Source organism: Castor canadensis, chromosome 13 (assembly GCF_047511655.1).
Source record: "Castor canadensis chromosome 13, mCasCan1.hap1v2, whole genome shotgun sequence".
Lineage (NCBI taxonomy): Eukaryota > Metazoa > Chordata > Mammalia > Rodentia > Castoridae > Castor > Castor canadensis.
This window is the reverse complement of record NC_133398.1, coordinates 84,459,484-84,480,277: the sequence shown is the minus strand read 5'-3', so window position 1 is coordinate 84,480,277 and position 20,794 is coordinate 84,459,484. Positions and strand designations below refer to the sequence as shown.

The 20,794-nt window shown below is 36.6% G+C and overlaps 1 long non-coding RNA gene across 2 annotated transcripts in view; it reads right to left on the bottom strand.

Moving 5' to 3' along the window:
• LOC141415668 (uncharacterized) overlaps positions 1 to 20,794 on the bottom strand; it is a 66,887-nt gene that overhangs the window by 5,588 nt on the left and 40,505 nt on the right. For both annotated transcript variants that reach the window (XR_012440653.1, XR_012440654.1), the window contains exon 4: positions 3,227 to 3,268. This is a non-coding gene — a long non-coding RNA (uncharacterized lncRNA). The remainder of the gene's footprint in view (positions 1 to 3,226; positions 3,269 to 20,794) is intronic.

Genomic DNA, 20,794 nt, shown 5'->3' with positions numbered 1-20,794 from the left:
CAATAACAATAATCTGCAGTTTTTAAACTGAAACACAGATGCTCTCCCCAGTCTTTTAAAAGTTTTTCATTTTTCATTTGCCACAAGAATACAATGTTTACTTTTCAAGTTTTTCAGTAATAAGGATTCAGGCACTGTCTTTAAACAGGTGTCTTCACAATACAAAATGCAAAAAGTTGAATATTTTGAGCATTTATTCCAAACATTGTATTTCACAAAAGCCACATTCATACCTTTCTGCAATAGAAGAGACACATAAGGTGGCTGAGAGCTTGAATAAGAAGGGGAAAATGAAGACAACTCTGTGATACCTGTTAGAAGCAAAGTGTTTTCCCATGGAATAGAGGTAATACCCAACTTTCCTTGTGATAAATGAGTCTAAATCTTGGGATACAGAATCTCTAAATTCATAAGCAATATGCCTCCTATATATAATCAAAACTACATTTTGATAGCCCATGTACCTTTGGTATTCAGGTAACCTTGAATTCTTCAGGGGAAAAGGCAGGCCATTCAACAAACACTACAGTTACTACATGGCACTTTGTGAATCTGGGATAAACAAGATTAATAAAATGCTGCAACTATCTTCTAAGGGCAGCTGACACCTAAACAATAGATTAGTAACACTGGGATAAAGACCATAATAGAAATGCCAGTCATTAGGTTGAATAAGTCATTAAAGGTTTCTATAGTTGAATTACAATGATGATTTTTCATGTCATTAGTCTTGGTTTGAGTCCATGTGGAAATTATGACTTATTCTATGTATTTATTGAGTGTTATGTTTATGTTGGGCTTTGTAGGGTTTTCTTCTAAGCCTTCTCCTATTTATGGTGGTTTTGGGCTGGTTGTCAGTGGTGGGGTTGGTTGTGGGTTGATTTTAAATTTTGGTGGTTCTTTTTTGGGTTTAATGGTGTTTTTAGTTTATTTAGGTGGGATGATAGTAGTATTTGGTTACACTACAGCAATGGCTATTGAAGATTATCCTGAGACGTGAGGTTCTAATGTGGTTGTTTGGGGTGCTTTGATGCTGGGTTTGTTTGTGGAGTTGATTTTTTTGGTCTTATTGGTGAAGAATGATGAGGTGGATGTGTTGGGAGGGCGTTTATAATACAAGTGATTGGGTTATTTATAGTGGTAAGGGGGTGGGGTATGTTAACAAAGATGTTATGGTGTTGCAGCTGTTTATAGTTATGGAAGTTGATTGATGGTATTGGCTGGTTGGTCTTTATTTGTAAGTATTTTTATTGTCCTTGAGATTACTCGTGGTAGTTAGATAATAATTGTTAGTGCTAAGGCTATAGGTAGTAAGAAGGATAGGAAGTATAGCTTGATTATTCCTTTTTGGTTGGATACAGTGACAGAGGCTTTAATTTGTATGTTGGCTATTAATTTGAGTGTGGTTTTTTTCTATTCAGATTATGTCTAAAAGGGTTGATGCTGCTTTTTGGCTGAGTATTATTGTGTTTTTGGGTGAAGTGCGGTGTATAATAGTTGGGAAGAATCCGAGTATTGTAGAAAATGATTTGGTGTTGGAGTTTAGGTTTAGTTTTAAGTTGTAGGTTATGTTGTTAAGTTCTATTGCGATAGTGAATCCTAGTTTCTCGTGTGAATGATGGGTGAATGTTATTTATGTGATAGGTAGGTTTGCCTTGTTGAGTTGTGGTTAATATGTATAGGGTGTATAGGGCTGTGTTTAGTGTATTAGTTCCTATAAAGAGGATGGTGAAGTTGGAGTTTGTGTGCTTGATGCTTGCTCCTTTTGGTCTATTAGGCCTAGAGGGCATATTCACTGGGGCATGGAGATTTGCATGTGTAATTTCACTGAAAAGTAATAAAAAGGCTAGGACCAAACCTTTATTTGTTTATGGGATTATGTAATCCATCTAGGCATTTTCAGTACCTTGCTTTGATATATAAGCTACATTAACTTTTGTACTTGAGGTTGTTTTCTTCTTTTATGTGGTTAATTATTTTAGGTATCTTACTAGTATGTAGGGAGGGAAGTATAAAGTTGGATTATGTGGTGGTTGGGATTTGTGTGTTGTGTAATTTAATTTATGAGATACTTAGATGGCACATTAATAAATTGAACGTATAAAATAAAAAGTAAAATTATGGGGTTTCGGGTAGAGGTGCATGTAGAAGTTTGTGAGTAGAACATGTTTCTTGTTTTTGGGGTTTGGCAAGAGTTAGTCATGTGAGGGGGTAAAAGGAGGAAAGAAAAGAAACAAAGGGAGGGGAATAGAGGGAAAGAGAAAGGAAAAAGGAAGAGAAGTCAAAGGAAAGGAAAAAAAAACTTTATTCATTCCCTTTACACAGCTTTTCTAACCAATCTGGAGACTCATTTTTCTCTTGCAGTTTGAAAAAGTATGGGGTAAAGAATGGCCCCATAATTTTCTTAAACATATTTCTTTAAAGTTATTCATAATGCAAAGAATAATCTAAGTCAGTAATTAAAATGTGCAGTCCAGGTTTTTAATCAAACCAACAACTTCATTTTCTGTTAAAACTTCTTCTTTCTGGCAAACTGGTCATGCTTTCAGGCTGGGAGACATGAGTGGAGGAGGCATGGTCTTCTCTATTTCCCCACTATGCTCTATTTCACCAACCACATACAAGGTTGCCTCTCCTTCTTCAGAGATGGAGTTAGCCAAAGAAGGAAAAGGAGACCAGGAAATGTTATAACTTCACTTTTACTATTGGAATCTAAACAAAATAGATTCTTTCCCTCAGAAGGAGTTCCAGCCAGGTACAGTGGCACGTACATGTAATCCCGGGTACTCAGGAGGCTAAGGCAAGAAGATCATATGTGCAAGGCCAGCCTAGGATATTCTCTCTCAAAAAGAGGAAGAAAGTTTCAATGTATTCATTCCACACATAATAATGTCCTTGACAACTCCCTGCTGCAGAGGTGGAACTGAAGATGTCAGACCATGGACACAATATGGTCCTATGGTTCTAAAGGAAGCAAGAAAAATTTTGTCACCAAAGAGTCTAATTGGTCTGCTTCACTTGCTTGGGAATTCTTTTAAGATACAGACATAGCTATACAGAGAACTTTTCTCAAAAAGAGACAAAGGCAAATCAATAGAAAGAGAAACTACAAAAACTATATAAACACATGCACGGAGAACAATATATCTTTAAATGATCATTCAGTCACTAAAGAAATTGGGGGAAAGTTTTAAATCTCTAAAAATCAAATGAAAACTCAACTTACCAGAACTTTCAAGGAAACAGAAAAGGCAGCTCTGCAAGGTACCTACACAAAAAAGTAAGAGTGATCTCAACACAACAACTTAATAATATACCTCAAGGTCTTAGAAAAACAAGCCAATCACAAAACTAGCAGAAGGAAAAAAAATAATAAAGATCAGAGTTAAAATTAGTGAAATGGGAACTAAGCAATACAAAGGATAAATGAAATAATGAGTTGGTTCTTTGAAAGAATAAACAAGACTGACAAACTCTTAGCTAAACTAACAAAAGAAACAGAAGGTCCAAATAAATAAAACTGGAAACAAAAAGGTGACATTAAAACAGATACCACTGACATTCAGAGGATCATAAGGGAATGTTTTTAATATTGAATTCCAATAAATTGGAAAACCTAGAAGAAATAGAAAAATTTCTAGACCTACAAAAATAGAACAAAGTTAATACAAATGACTTAAGCAGATCAATAACAAGCAATCAGATTATAATAGTAATTAAAAATAAAAACCCTCCCAACAAGGTAAAACCCAGGATTGAATGAATTCCTTCAGACTGTTAAAGAAGAACACTGATGCTCCTCAAACTATTACAAAAGATAGAAAGGGAAGGAACACTTCCAAACTCATTCTACAAAGCCAGTATAACCCTGATATCAAACTTAGACAAGGACACAAGAGAAAAAGAAAACTGCAGAATAAGTTCATCAATGAATGTAAGTGTAAAAATTCTCAACAAAATACTTGCAAACTGAATTCAACAACACATTAAAAAGATCATATACCATGATTAAGTTGGCTTCATTACAGGAATGCAAGGATGGTTCAACATACACAAATCAATAAATGTAATAAATAGCAAATAAATAGAATCAAGGCCAAAATCACATAATCACCCCAACACATGCAGAAAATCCTCTGATACAAATTCAGCATCCTATAATAAAAGCTCTAAAAAATTAGGAATAGAAGGTTCATACCTCAACATAGTAAAGCTTATGTACCACAAACCTACAGCCAACATTATACTGAATGGGGAAAAACTGAAAACATTTCCTCTACAATCAAGAATAACACAAGCGTGTCTACTCTCTCCACTCTTGTTCACTATAGTACTTGAATTTGTACTCATAGCATAAGAAAAGAGAGAAATAAAACAGATACAAATAGGAAAGGAAAAAGTCAAAGTATCCCTATATGCAAATGATATGATCCAATACTTAAAAGAGACAGACTCTACCAGAAAACTCATACATCTGATAAGCACTTTCCACAAAATAGCAAGATCCAAATCAATATATCAAACTCAGTAGCTTTTCTAGATACCAAAAATGAAAATGCTCAGAAAGAAATCAGGAAAAAAATCCCATTCATGATAGCCCTCAAAAAATATCTAAGAATAAACCTAATCAATGTGGTAATATAAAACAGTGAACAAAGAAGTTGAAGAAGATACTGTAAGTTGGAAAGACCTCCATTTCATGGATTAGCAGAATTAATATCATGAAAAGGACAATATTATTAAAAGTTATCTACAAATTCAATGCAATCCCCCATGAACATTGCAATGACATTCATTCTTCATAAAAATAAAGAAATAACCCTAAAATTATATAGAAGCATGAAAGACCATGAATAGTACAAGCATTCGTGTGCAAAAAGAACAATGCTGGAGATATCACAATAACTGACTTCAAATTGTACTATATAGCCACAGGTATAAGAACAGCATAGTACTTGAATAAAAACAAACAAATAAAACAATGAAATAGAATACAGGACCCAGAAGAAAGGCCATAGAGTTACAGCTACCTTATTTTTAACAAAGGTGCTAAAAATATATGTTGGAGAAAACACAGCCTGTTTAAAAACTAGCTCTGGGAAAAGTGGATATCCACATGTAGAAAATAAATTCAAAATGGGTCAAAGACTATAATATAATCTGAATTTTGAAACTGCTAGAACAAAACATAGGATAATGCTTCAAGTTGTGTGCATAGGCAATGACTTTCTGAGTAGCACTCCAAACACTCAGGAAATGTCAGCAAATGGGATTGCATCAAATTAAAAACCTTCTGCACAGCAAAATAAACAAGCGTGAGAGAAATAAGGACAGCCTACAATGGCAGAAAATTTTTACCAGAAATTCATCTGACAGGGGATTAATATCCATAATATATAAATAACTCAAAAAACCAAATGCTAAAAGAACAAATAATCAATAAATGGGCAAATAACAGAACCTTCTCAAAAGAAGAAATACAAATGTCCAGCAAATACATGAAAAAATGTTCATCTTTAGTCATCAATGGAATGCACATCCAATCTATACTGAGATTCCATTTTGTTCCAGTCAGAATGGCAATCATCAAGAAAATAAAAATACAACAAATACTGGAGAGGATGCAAAAGGAAAAAAACACCCAATTACTGTTGGTGAGAATGTATATTAGTCTAACCACTGTGGGAATTAGTATGGAGTCTCCTCAAAAACCTTAAAATATAACTACCATATGACCTAGCTATACTACTCCTGAGTACCTGGGTATATACATTATATACAGGTATGAAACTGTCACAATGAAACATATTATCTTATATAATTAATATACGTTAATAATAAAATTAAAACTTTAAGATTATACAAAAGCAACAAAAAGCCACTACTGACTAGGCAGTGAATAGTGATTACAGAAAACAAGTGCATGGTATAGGAATTATAACTCAATAAAGCTGTTTAAAAATAGTTTAGAAAAGTAAACAAAGAAGCAAAAAACTACAACCCACAGGTTGTATTACAACCCACAAATACTAGGGAGAGGGAGGATTCTGATTTCCAGGGTATATAACCAAGGGAATTTAAGTCAGTATACAATAGAGAGATCTGTACACCCATGTTTATCATGGCGCCAGTCACAACAGCCAATTTATGAAAATAGGCTAGGTGCCTCCCCATCAATGGATAAATGGATAAAGAAAATTAGATACACTATATTGTGGACTATTATTTAGCCATAAAGAAGAATGAAATTAGGTCATTTGAAGGAAAAATGGATGAAATTGGTGATTAGAATGTTAAGCAAAATAAGCCAGACTCAGAAAAACAAATGGCACATACTTTCTCTGCTATGCAGAATCTAGACTTTAACAAACAAAGAGACATGAAAGCATAAGGGGGACTATTTGGGAAGAAGAAGGGGACCATGCGGAGGGAGCTGGAAAACCAAAAGTAATTAGGGATGAAATGATCAAAATGTATTACATGAATGCATGAAACTGTCATAATAAAACCCATTTTACAATTAACATATACTAATGAAAATAAAAATTAAAACTACACAAAGGCAAGTGAACAAGCCACTGCCACTGGGCTATGAATGGCAATTAGAGAAAATAACAGACACAACAAATACTTTGGAAAACTCCCACATACACTAGAGAATCTAGAAAACAGACATGCACACAGCAGGACATATAATCAGAAACAATGTGAAAAGACATCATTTTTCACTTCTGGCTTATGTTTAGGCTCAGTACAAATAGGAAATAAAGCTAAAACACGGGATCCTAACATAGGGCATAGAGACAACATTCAAAATATTTCTTATTCATTTGTTTTGTTTTTGTTGTCTCTAGTTATTTATGAAAATCTCTGAAAGACCACTAGTTGAACTCTAAGATAAAAGAACAAACACTTCAGGGCTGGGCACAGTAAATCATGCTTGTAATTCTAGCTACTAGGGAGACAGAGCTGGGGAAGATCACAGTTCCAAGGCAACCTGGAAAAGGCTCGTACAAAAAGTTCATGAGGCACCATCTCTGTGGGGAGCAGATTATGAGAAGCCTATGAGAACTTGACATAAGCACAGCTGTCCCCAATAACTGGCAGGCTGAGTTTGGCATGGACCCAGCCACAGAAGAGATGAGAGGAAAAATGCAGCACAGCTGCTTTTTCTAAGTTGTTTACATTCAGAGAATAAAGCAGGATTCTCTTGTTACAATGTCCTGCCCCTCCCTGAGAACTGTTGCTCCACCTCATTGTTTACCACTGGATACAAAAGACTCTCTGAAGGAGGGTGTAAGGTTTTTTGATGGGGGATTTTAGAATTTTGATGGGCTGGCTGTGGCCTGCTTGTGAGGATGCTGTGAGAATGACTCTGCTGCTGCTGCAGCTGAGTTATGCTAGAGATTAGAGGAAACATGGGAAAGTGCAAGTCTAAGGACTGAGACTTAAAGAAAAGCTAAAAAGAACATGAGACAATGCAAGTCTGAGGGCCAACACTTTAAGAGAGATTAAAGAAAACATGGAACAGAGTGAGTCTAAGGAAAGAGACTTTAAAGAATAGAAAAGAAGAAAGACTTTAGCAGCAGAGTTTTAAAGAATAGGGAAAAGAAGCAATGAGGCTGTTGTGCATCTCCATCCAACTACCCAGCACACCTGGCCCCAGCTTTTTCTTCTATCATTTATCCTTTTTGCACATCCAGTTACCTCCAATTAGGCCAGTAGAACCAAGAGCACAAGAAAGCCCTTAAGACATCTCAACCAGTAAAAGCCAAACACTCTGGTAAGTGTTTTCACAGCTAAGCAGAAAGCAAACAAAGAGGCTCATGGTCCTTGCCAGCCTAGGCATAAATGCAAGACCCTATCAAAAAATAATGAAATCAAAAAAGGTTAGGGGCATGGCTCACGTGGTAGAGTACTTGCCAAAAAGAGCAAGGACTTGAGTTCAAACCCAGCACCAACCGCCACCACCAAAAAAAAAGAAAAAAATTCCAGAAACCACACATGACCAAAAAAAAATCAGCCTTTACAATGTAATTTAGATAAAAATTGCAATAATGGGTTGCATATCTGTGACTATATTAAAACCCATTGAATTGTATAATTTAATTGGGTACACTGTATGGCACATTAAAGATATCTCAGTAAATGTGTTCAAAACAGTTTTTGAAAAGTAACAAAACAAGCAAGTATCTATAACCACAGTGAGCAACCAAAACAAATACTGGGGGGAAAGGAGGACTCTGATTTCCAAAGTGACCAAACCCTAATACTCCAAATGCCAACACTAGCATTTGTTTTCAATAAAACAAAATAACAATGCATGGAAAGAAACAAAAAAAAAGTGTAAGAGAAGAGAGAGGAAGGGAGGGGAGAGGAAGAGGAAAAATAAGTTACCAGAAACTCATTTAGAACGGACAGATGCTGAAATTACTAGAGAAAGACTGTCTTAAATATGCTAAAAGAGATAAAGAAAACTATGGACTAAAAAATACTTAAATGATATGAAAAAACTGGTATCAAAACAGAGAATATTGATAAAGAGACAAAATTAATAAACAGGAACTAAATAGAAAATTTGAATTTGGACTGTAAGAAAACCTGAAATGAAAACTTACTAAAGCAGTTTAACAGCATATTTGAGCATAAAGAAGGAAGAATAGTGAATTTGAAGAATTACAAAATAAAATATCCAGTCTGAGGAGAAAAAAGAAAAGAGAAATCAAGAGTACTTATATTAACAATGGACAAAAAATTCAGTGTAAAAATATTACATGAGAGTTATTTCATAAAGATAAAGAGGCCAATTAATCAGTGAGACATAAGAATCCTAAATACTGCTGCACCTAATAGCTGAGCTTTAAAATTCATGAAGAACCAGGTATGGTGGCTCATACCTGTAATCCCATCTATGCAGGAAGTGGAGACAGAAGGATCACACTTCAAGGTGAGTCCAAGCAAAAAGATAGTCAGATCCCATCACAACTAAAAGCTGGATATGTTAGTATAAGCCTGTGACCACAACTACTTTGAAGGCCACAAGTAGGAGGATCTTTGTCCAGGTTGGCCCAGAAGTAAACACAAAACTTACCTGAAAAATAACTAAAGCAAAAACAGGTTGAGGTACGATTCAGGTGGTAAAGCACCTGCCTACAAGAATAAGGTCCTGAGTTCAAACTCAAAGACCACCAAAAAAAAAATGTCATGAAGAAAAACAGCAATCTTAGGAGAAACAGACAAATATACTATTAGAATCAAAGATTTCAATGTCACTTAATCAATAATTAATACCCTAGGTAGATCTAAAATATCAACTACAAAAGGAAGTTGATTATACTAGTAACTGATTTGACATAATTAATTGAAAACTCCACACAACAATAGAAAAAAAAGTGCACAGACAAGATTTACCAAGATAGAGCATATACTAAGCTAAAAAATCTATTAACAAGCAAAACCATTAAATTGGAAAAGAGCATGCTCTTACCACAAAATTTTTAGATCAATATCAGAAAATTCCCAAGAGTTTTACAATTTAAATAAAACATCTCTAAATAAATCATGAATCAAAGAAGTAAGCAAAAGAAACTGTTTTGAATGTAATGAAAAAACACAATATACCAAAGATGCAGTTAAAGCAGTGTTTATCGGTAAATGCCTAGCGCTATATGCCTGTATCAGAAAACAAAGGTCTCAAAACAATGACCTTAATGTCTACCTTGAACAAATAAAAAACAAGAGCAAATTAAACTCAGTGTATAAGAATGGAAAGCATAAAAACAAGATTTCAATGAAAATAAAAAAACAGATCAAATAAAGAAAAATCAATGAAACCAAAAGCTAGCACTCTGCAAAGATCAGTAAAATTGATAAAGCTTCAGCCAGAATGTGCAATGAAAAGTAGATACCGCTATGAATATCAGAAATGAGAGAAAACACACCACTTCAGATCCTGAAGACGTTTAGAGAATAATAAAGAAATGTCCTGATAACTTCACCAATGAATTTAAAACCTTATGCAAATGAATTTCTTTTACAAACTGGCACAACTCACCTAACATGGGACAAATAATTTAAATAGCTCTATAACTGTTAAGAATATGATTTATTAATTTTAAAACTCCCCCACCAAAAAAATCTCCAGACCCAGACTGGGAAATTCAACCATACATTTAACAAGTAATAATAAGAGTTCCATACGTTCACTTTCAGAAAATAGAGGAGGAAATAGATCCCAATTCATTTTATGGAGTACAACCCTGCTACCAAATGTAGATAAAGTTAGTAAAAAAAAAATTTTTTTAACTACACAACAATTTTATTCATGAGTATGAATGCAAGTATCCTTAACAAAATATTACCAAACAGAATCATAACAATCTAGAGGTTTCAATTTTAATTTTCTTTTTGTTTTGGCAATGCTGAGTATCAAACCCAAGGCTTTGCACATTTCAGGAAAGTATTCTGCCAATGAGTTATATCCACAGCCTTAAAAAGTAGTATTTATTGTTACCTCTTGAAACTATTCCAGGAATGGGGGAAGGAGGTAAAGGAGAGCAGAGGAGAGGGTGAATTCAAGTATGATACATTTGATATATTGTAAGAAATTTTCTACATGCCACAATGTACCCCACCCAGCATTTCTTGCAATGGTACTGCCAAAATTAGATAATCCAAGTAGTCCACCTTATTAATAGGCTATAGAAGAAAAACCATAGAATCATATTTATCAATACAGAAAAATATTTGATAAAATTCAATACTAATTCATGAAAATAAATATCAGACAGAAAAAAAGAGGACAATTTCATCAACCTGATGAAGGCCATCTACAGAAAAATCTACATCTAACATGACACTTATTGTAAAAAGGTTACGCTCAGTGTTTTGGAAGTTCTAGTCAGTGACATGAGGGAGGAGGAATGAGAGGCATAGATCTGTAATATGGAAATAAAACTATTTCTGTTTGTGGATGACATGAATCCCTACATAGAAAATCTCAAGGAATACACACACACACACACACACACACACACACACACACTCACACAATAAACCTACTCAAATTTAGGAGTTCAGAGAAGTTAACAGAAAATAAACACAAAAGTATTGGGCATTTCTATATATTGTCAATGAGTACATAGAAGCAAATTTTTTAAGTTCAGTATTATGTATAATCATGAAAAAATACTTAGAGGTAAACCTAACAAATCTTGTACAGGAACTGTACTCTGAAACTGTACTCTGAAAACTACATGATGCCAGTTAAAGAAATACATAGATCTAAGTAAATGGAATGCCCACCATTTAGAAGATTCAACATACTAAAAATATCAGTTCTCCTCAAATAGATAAAAACCCCTAAAACAATTGCTATCAAAATTACACCATTTTGAACATAAGACTATTCTATAATTTACATGGAAAAGCAAAGGAAATGGAAAAGCTAAAACAATTTTGAAAAAGAAAATGAAGCAGAAGGAAATCAGTTTACCCAATTTTAATACTTCCTATGTAGCTCCATTAGTAATGCTTCTGCAGTATTAACAGAAAAATAGATACAGATACATAGGTCAATGGAACAGAATATAAAACTCAGACATAGGCCCCCACAAATACATCTCAGGAATTTTTGCAAAACTGCAAAAATAATTAAATGGAGTAAAGATAGCTTTTCAATAAACAATGTTGAATAAATACTAATTTTTAAATAACTCCTTAATATCACAACTTACAGAAAAATTAACCTAAATGAATTCAAACTCACATACAAACACAAAACTATGAATTTTTTAGAAATAAGGAGAACATCTTCAGTATCCAAAACTAGGCAAAGAATTTTTTTTTTAATTTTTTTTGTTTATTCATATGTGCACACAATGTTTGGGTGATTTCTCCCCCCTACCCCCATCCCCTCCCTCTTCCCCACACCCCCTCCCTCTCTCACACACACACCCCTCTCCCCCACACCCCCTCACTCTCCCCCATACCCCCTCACTTCCAGGCAGAAACTGTTCTGTGCTTATCTCTAATTTTGTTGAAGACAGAGTATAAACAATAATAAGAAAAACAAAGCATTTTTGATGGCTGAGATAAGGGAGATTACTAGCATTGCTTCCATGTACAAATGTGTTACATTCTAAGTTGATTCTTCTCGAACTGACCTTTTCTCTAGTTCCTGACCCCCTTCTCTTACTGAGGTCTGTCACTTTAAAGTTTCTGCATTACTTCCTTTGCACTGAGGACATCAAATATGATCATATTTTTTGCGTTTCTCACCTATCCTCATGCTTCCCTTGTGTGCTCTCACATTATCATGTGACCAAAGTGCAATCATATTTCTGTATTTACCCTTGATCTAATGTCCACATATGAGGGAGAACATACAATTATTGGTCCTCTGAGCCTGGCTAACCTCTCTCAGAATGATGGTCTCCAATTCCATCCATTTGCTTGCAAAAGATAAGATTTCATTCTTCTTCATGGCTGAGTAGAATTCCATTGGGTATAAATACCACATTTTCTTAATTCATTCATCAGTAGTGGAGCATCTTGGCTGTTTCCATAACTTAGCTATTATGAATAGTGCAGCAATAAACATGGGTGTGCAAGTGCCTCTGGGGTAACCTGTGTCACATTCACTTGGGTATATCCCCAGGAGAGGGATTGCTGGATCATATGGCAGATCTATGTTTAGATTTTTAAGAAGCCTCCAAATTTTTTTCCAGAGTCATTGCACTAACTTGCATTCCCACCAGCAGTGTAAGAGGGTTCCTTTTTCCCCACATCCTCACCAACACCTGTTGTTGGTGGTGTTTCTAATGATGGCTATTCTAACAGGGGTGAGGTGGAATCTTAGTGTGGTTTTGATTTGCATTTCTTTATGGATCAAGATGGTGAGCATTTTTTCATGTGTTTTTTGGCCATTTGAATTTCTTCTTTTGAGAAAGTTCTGTTTAGTTCAGTTGCCCATTTCTTTACTGGTTCATTAATTTGGGGACAGTTTAGTTTTTTGAGTTCCCTATATATTCTGGTTATCAGTCCTTTGTCTGATGTGTAGCTGGCAAATACTTTCTCCCACTCTATAGGTGGTCTCTTCAGTTTAGAGACCATTTCTTTTGTTGTGCAGAAGCTAATTAGTTTTATGAAGTCCCATTAGGCAAAGAGTTCTGAGACATGTCACCAAAAGCACAATCCACAAAAGGAAAAAGTGAAAATTGAATTTCATCAAACTTTAAAACTATTGCTATGCAAAAGTATCTCCTAAGAGATTGAAGACAACATACAGAAGGTGAGAAAATATTTTCAAATCACATATCCAACATAGTATGCATGCACAATATATGAATAACTGGTAATTCAACAATAATAAAAAACATACTAGATCACAAAGAGACATCTCACCAAAGAAAATAAACAAATGGAAAAGAAACATATGTAAAATGTTCACCATCATTAATCATACAGGAAATGCAAATTAAAATCACAATTAGCTATCACTACACACTTATCATAATGAATAAAATTAGGAAGAAAAAATGGTAACAATACAAAATGTCAACAAGGATGAGAAGAGACTGGACCATTCCTACATTGCTGATGGAAATGTAAAACTGCACAGTCCCAATTCCAAAGTTTCATAAAAACCTAAACATGCAACTGCCATACAATTCAGCAATTACACTTCTGGCCTTTTATCACAGAGAAATGAAGATTTATGTTCAAACAAAACACTGGGTACAAACACTTATAGAAACTTCATTTGAAACAGCCCAAAACTAGAAACAACCCAATTGTTATTTGATGGGTGATAATACAAACTGGCACACCCATGCCATGAAGTGGAAAAAGTGGACTGCTGACAAATGCAACAGCCTAGAAGAGTCACCAGACTTGCACAAGTAAAATAAATAAGTAAAAAAGAAAATCCCAAGTTACACACTATATATAAAGTATTTAACTGAGATTATACTAAATAACTATAGCACAGAGTTCTATATATCTTATATATAACATTACTGAAATGACAAAGTTATAAAGATAGAAGCAGTAGATGGAATTGGGCAGGACAGAAGTAGTAGGTATGTCCATTAAATGACAACATAAAGGATTCTTCTGGTCATAAAAAAAACACTGTATCTTGATGATGTCCATGTCATCTGTTACACTTTTGTAAGACATGTCCAGCAGACAAAACAGGATAAAGTGTACAAGAGATCTATAATTTCTTAAAACTATATGTGAGTCTATTCATCTCTCAAAATAAATATTTAATTTTCAAAAATTTCAAAAGTGAATGGAAAGAGACATGGATGTTTTATTGTGATGATCTAATATGTGCATATGCATATGTATCAAACTGCATCAAATTGGGTACTTTAACTATATGCAGCTTTTGCACATTTATTATACCTCAATGAAATGGGAGAAGGACAAGGCAGTATTTCTTTTCCTCTCCCCTTTCTCAACAACTGAATCTTATACCCATTCAGAGAACCAAGCAAAATACACATACACCCCAAAAGAGGAAGGAGAGGGGCAGGCAGGAAGCAGAGTTCCAGAAAAAAGAGAGACCAAGCAAGGTGAAAAGGATGTTGGTTACCCAGTGGGTTGAGGAAGGCATGTAGCTAACGTAGCTGCCAGGCACATTTATGTCTACGTCCAAGTGGGAAAAACAAGGACAGGACAGTGGCGAGGCTAAGATGAATGCAAAGCATATCTTGAAGCAAATGTCCTAAACCCATTAAGGATAATAAATCAACTTCTCACTGTCTGAAAAATAAATGACTTACATGTCAAGGGACAAAGATAGGATCACCTTTTGGTACTGGATCACAATGGGAGGTATTAGTGTGAGCCCTGATTTTCAACATATACAGATAATCAGAGAAATTGTTCAAGATTGGGATGTGTGAATATGTGTGTATGCATTAAAGGAACCAGGAAAACTCAAAGAGATAGTTGAATGCAGGACACATGCAAGGAAAGTACATCACGAGCTTCAAACAGGTTTTTGTGTCAGGAAGCATGACAGGATAGAGATATACCAAAAGAACATAGGAAAGTCAGATTAAAGTAACTTGTTCAACATGACACAATTGTGGGATCAAAATAATTATTGATTGTAACAGACTGAACTGAGCCTCTAGTTTCTTTACCTTGAAAGTCAGAGAAATTAATGCTGAAATAACTAAGCACACAAGTGGACGACTCATCTAAGAAAACTGAAAACAAATGGCTGTGAGCGCCCACCTCGTAGCTGCTGGTCCTATGGAGTGTTGGGGTGATACTAACATGGTGTGTGGACAGGCATTTTTGACATCTTCCACCATCCTTCTGTCTGGTGCAAGCATTGCCGAAGCCCTGGGCTTTCTCTGCCTGGCAAAGACCTGGAGGCAACTGCAGCAGGACCAGACCACTCCTCACCTCCAGCCCCTGGCTGGACAAGGGCCCACCCTGTCAGTGGACACCAGGACCTTCCCATGTAATAGGTGAGATGTGATACTAGGTCGCCTGTCAAGACCAGGCAGCCAGAGCACAGTGGAGCCCTAACAGCTGTCAGAATCTTAACTTTTAGAGTGCCACCTGTCTCAAGCTCCACCCAGCTGCCCGGCCTTGGCGCCATTTCTGAATCGCTGCATTTCTTCTACCGAGGCCTCAGTGCTCCGCCCACCAGAGGAGATGACAGACCAGAGACGGATCCTCAGAGAGGGCCAAGAGGAAGTCACTGGTCTCCAGAAACCTTTGCCAGAAACTGTTTTTAAGATCACTTGCACTCTTGTCTTAGGAAAGTGAGGGAGACGAGTCAAGACACCGGAAGTATATGGCTGTCACCAACACTGCCATGAATGTAGCTACCTCTCAAACCCACCTCTTGCCCTGGCCCTGCCTCTTGCCCAGCCCCGCTTGTCGCTAATACCCCAGGAGATGCCTTTCACAGAGGCCCAGTCTCCTGTCCGGCTCCACTTCTCACTGGGGCCCCGCCCCTCTCCTTTGCCCCTCCCCCAGACTTGGTCCAACCCCCAGAAATGACAGCTGGGCTAACGCCTCCAAGATTATTCCCGGTGTTCATTCAGTCTTGCAGGTATTATTGACCTCTACTAGATGCTGGTGAACAGCTCAAGTGGCAGAGCACCTGCCTAGCAAGCATGAGACCCTGACTTCAGCCCACTACCACCAAAAGAATAAAAGTGCACCAAATACTTAGCACAGAGCAGTCAAAAGGTAGTCAGTAAAAGATCGACAATTAAAATATTTCAACACACTCTCGTCGATTTGAAAAGCAAGGCCAGACCCTCGATCCTGAGGATGCTGGCAGGCATAGAAGGAAACCACCTTTCACTACAAATAAAAGAGACATGGGAGACTGAGGTATTTGGGCTATTGTATTTTGTGCACAATAAAAAAGCCCTTTCTTCTTCTTCGGTATCAGTCCAGCACATGTCCTTAATGGAAGGGTAGAAGTTTAGGAAAGTGAAATAGTTTTGAGTAGATGGGCAAGGGAATTGACTAAGAAAGCAATACTTTATGTTCCAACAAGAAAGAAAGCTTTGTTTCTTCGTTGGTCTGTCCACTTCTGGGACAGTTATCAGATAACAGGCTTGATATCTTCAAGCCTGTTAGAACCTGACTATCCATTGAAAGTGCCTAAATTAATGGTGCCACTAATATCCCTCTATGATTTTTTTTTCAATAGGAATAGGAACTTTCCAGAGTCAAATTCAATCAGTAAAGACAATCCTTACCATAAAGTCAAGAAGTATAAACAAAACTAATCCTGATGGCGTCAATGAAAGCCCAGCATGAACCCTGATGACTGCCAGACTTATTCCCAGGCATTTTCAGATGACTAAGTCTACAGTTGTCCTTCATGTTTAAGTTAGTTGAATTATATTTGCTGTCATTTATATCCAAATAATTCCTCACAATAGAGGGCTCTCAATCCTGGCACTCTAATCCATGTTAGATCTCTAGATATATGTATTTATGACTTTCCATGCCCCACCAGTTTCCCTTCTGTTTTTTTTTTAAACAAAAGGATAAATATATTACTCAAAGCCTCGTAAAAAAATTGAATGGGCTAATATACATAAAAGCACATATTTGTTCCACAACACCAACGGAAAACAAGCAGTACTTATTTTTTCTAAATGCCCAAAAGTAGCACAAATTCCCACTTTAAAGGGTAGGAAGATATCCAATATTTGTCATCCCTGGGAACCTTTTGCCTATTTAGTTTGGTATTCAAAGGCAAACAATATGCCAAGGTTGGGCAATGCAGTATTTTGTTGCAGATAATGGGGTTTGATGGTTAGTCATCTCAGCAAACACTTTATCCTTTAGGAAATCCTGCAGCCTCCCAGAATATACCCACATGGGACCTACTACTTAAGGAACCTCTCCTTGCATCCTTATTTTCAAGTCACTGGAGCCACTGCTACCATTAGGCAGCTCTCCCTTTGACAACCCAGGATCTGAATTAACTCCAACCTCCTAGGAACATTCAGCTCCCATAGGAAAAACTGGATTGCACTTTCCAACAGGTGCCTCAGACCTATGTTTAGCATCAGGAAATATGAAAGCCACTAATAACCCTGGAGACCAAGAACCTAGAACTTCCTGGAAGAAAAATATGCAAAGTTAACTTGGATTTCTTTGGAGTCTCCAATGCCAGAGAGTAAAAACAGTAATCAATACCTTGGTAAATGATCCTGCCACAAATGACAATTACTTAAAGTTGAATAAGTAGGTATAGCAATTATCCCTGGACAGGAAATTGTTGTCTCTTGTCATTGCCCCAGAACCTCCCACAGTGAGGCATTGATAAACTTGCATAATCATCAGGTAGGCCCACTCTTGTTGCCACCTCATTTGGGATAGATCACTTCCTAGATGCACATTGGGCCCAAATTCTGCCTCACTGCCCCTTCCATTGTTTCTGTGACTAGAGAAACAAGTATCAGGACACCAGGCATGACTCGTTATGTGACCCACTCAGCCTCGTTAAGCCTGCACATCTCTTTGATTACAGCTGTTGGCCATGGGTCCAGGGAAAACAAACCAGAATGGGAGTTACATGCTCAGAGTTGGCTAGTACTGGCTTTTCTACCAACTGGGTGACTCATTCTGAAATTCAAGCTAGGATTTAAATTTGAGATCATGTATTGCTATATTGAACATATCAATAAGAGCAGAAATTAAACCTTGCAGCATGTAGAATTTTCTCTCTATACAAACCTGGCTATCTCTAGAGAGCCTGAAGATTGCTTCTTTATCCTCTGGTCAAAAGCATGAGTACTATAGTTAATAATAATACCTTGTCATATCTGAGCAGTTCTGTTTTTTTACCTAACTGATGTCTATTCCTACACTATGGAGAAACGGATTTCTCACTGAGTAGCAGAGAGACAGAAAGAGAAACCAAGGAAGTCAAGGGTGGGATTACACAAGACATCAAACTGGAGCTCAGGCATGCTGCAGCAATATCAAAGAAGGTGACCCACATCATCACAAACCAGGCACCAAGACCATGTTCTAGATCACAGTTCCAGGCCCACATCTCAGAGCTTTAGCACAGATACCAAAGGTTCTTGAGACTGAGGAATGGGGTATCATATGGGAGATGAGTCCATATGAGCCCATCACAACTGACTTCTCCACAACTCAGCAAAACTCATCTGTCCATTCCCCTGGGTCCTTTTAGATCCCTCCACTTCCACCTTTTCACAGCTCCATATATTTGCCTTTAGTGAAATGTTTACTGCACCCATTACCAAGAAAGTTCCTGAGACCCTCTCAATGCTTGGTAGTCTTTCCCTGGACTTCACACAATCTTCGAAACGATCTTCATCTTTTAAATGACTCATACCCAGCTTCCTTTACCCATACAGTGCCCTCACCCTTCTGCTTTGTCATTCTTTTACAAAACTCACTCCTTCCTAACATTTTAAAATTCTGCTTCAGTTTTACAAAATAGTGGTGGGCCAAAATCCACACGACCAAACCCATTTCATATGGGGAATAAGCTTCTCATACAGTGACACCATATATCCTCTAATGAGCACAATTTTAATTATATTTAACAATGACTTTTGTTTTGAATTACCCCTACTTACTGCCTCTGTGAAATGTTTATGATCTAATTTCTCCAATTTCTTTTCACTAAAACTGTATACTCTCCCTATACTTGTTAAAACAAAATGTCATGTTTATTAATGGTTCTTATTTATTAGATCTTCCCATATTAGCCAAGTGCTTAACATGGATAACCCTTAAAGCCTAAAAGCTTCATTATTTATACACAGCTGAAATTAAGCCCTGTGTCATCTCCTGAATTGCTTGCCTATGGATCTGATGAATCTACCTTGGCCCCAGACAGCCTGTCCTTTGCTTTCCATATGATGAGGGTTTACCAGTAGTAAAAAAGCTTCTTTGCCTGTTTCCTCTGCATTCACAGCTTCTCTTTTGTCTCTACCCAAGAGGAGGTAATCTTCAAGCCTGCCTCCTTCTGCCTCATTTCTCTGTTATGAAAAATCACCCCATGTAGCTTTGCATCTCTGGCATTTTTTGATTAATTGCTTATTCATAGAAAATCTAGTCCTGACCACCCTGAGGTCCCTTGGACTGACAAATGTAAAAACACTTTAAATGACTGAGCAAAATAAGTTGCAACAAAAAAAAATCCCCAGGTGAGGGGGTTTATAAAAATAGCCATGTATGGAGGCACGTGCCAGTAATCCTAGCACTCAGGAGGCTGAGGCAGGAGGGTTATGAGTTAAAGGCCAGCCTGGGCTGCATAGTGAGTTTGAAGCCAGCCAATGCTACATAGCAAGACCCTGTCTCAAGAGAAAAAAAGGTGTGTGTCTGTGTGTTTCACATAGAATACATTGCTCAGAAATGGTCATTTAAAAAGGCTAAGAAATTGTTCCAGATTAAAGAGGACTAAAGAAACATGACAACTAAAGGCAATATGTAATTCTACACTGGATCCCATAATGAGGATTTAAAGTACATATAAAAATAAAAGCCACCGAGTATACTCCTATATAAATGACAAAAATGGAATATGGATGAGATATTACTTAAAAGTTTCATGCCAACACTATATTTAATAAAGGGAATATTTAAGAGAATTTTCTTACTGTACAATGAAATATTCAAGGAAAAGTGCATGATGTATGGCATGTCTTCTCAAATATCCAGGAGTGAATGGATGTGAGAGAGAGAGATTGAAAATGGGTGAAATGTTACAGAACATAAATCTGTGTAAGGGTGTACTGTTGACTCCCACCCACATGACTTTTCTGCCTCTTTTTGAGGTATGTAATGTCTATTCTTCATAATAGATCCAGGGCACCAGTCATCTTTTAGAAGCAAAAATAGACAATCAGAAAGAGCACAAATAACTTTTCCATTTCTATACACACAAGCCCTGTTTTACCCAAAAGCCATGCCCCCAATATTGTACACAAAAAAGACAAAAACTTTATCTGAACACTTATTAGGGGCAATCAATAGTCTTAATGGGATAAATTTGAAGGAAAGAAATTTTTCTTTCTGGAAATTCTGTAGAAGTCTTTCTGTTAAAATAATAGAGTCAAAACTCAAAAAGCAGTTCAGCAAAGTTAGGAACAGCTGGAGTATTGTGCATCAAATTGACACAGCAGATGGGTCTTTGATGGGGCTTGGACTCCTTGTGGGGCATGGATTCAGGATGCCTCTGACATAACTTCTCTTGTAATGACACACCAATATAAGGTGGGCCTGACCTGTCTTTGACACATCTATTCCTTAT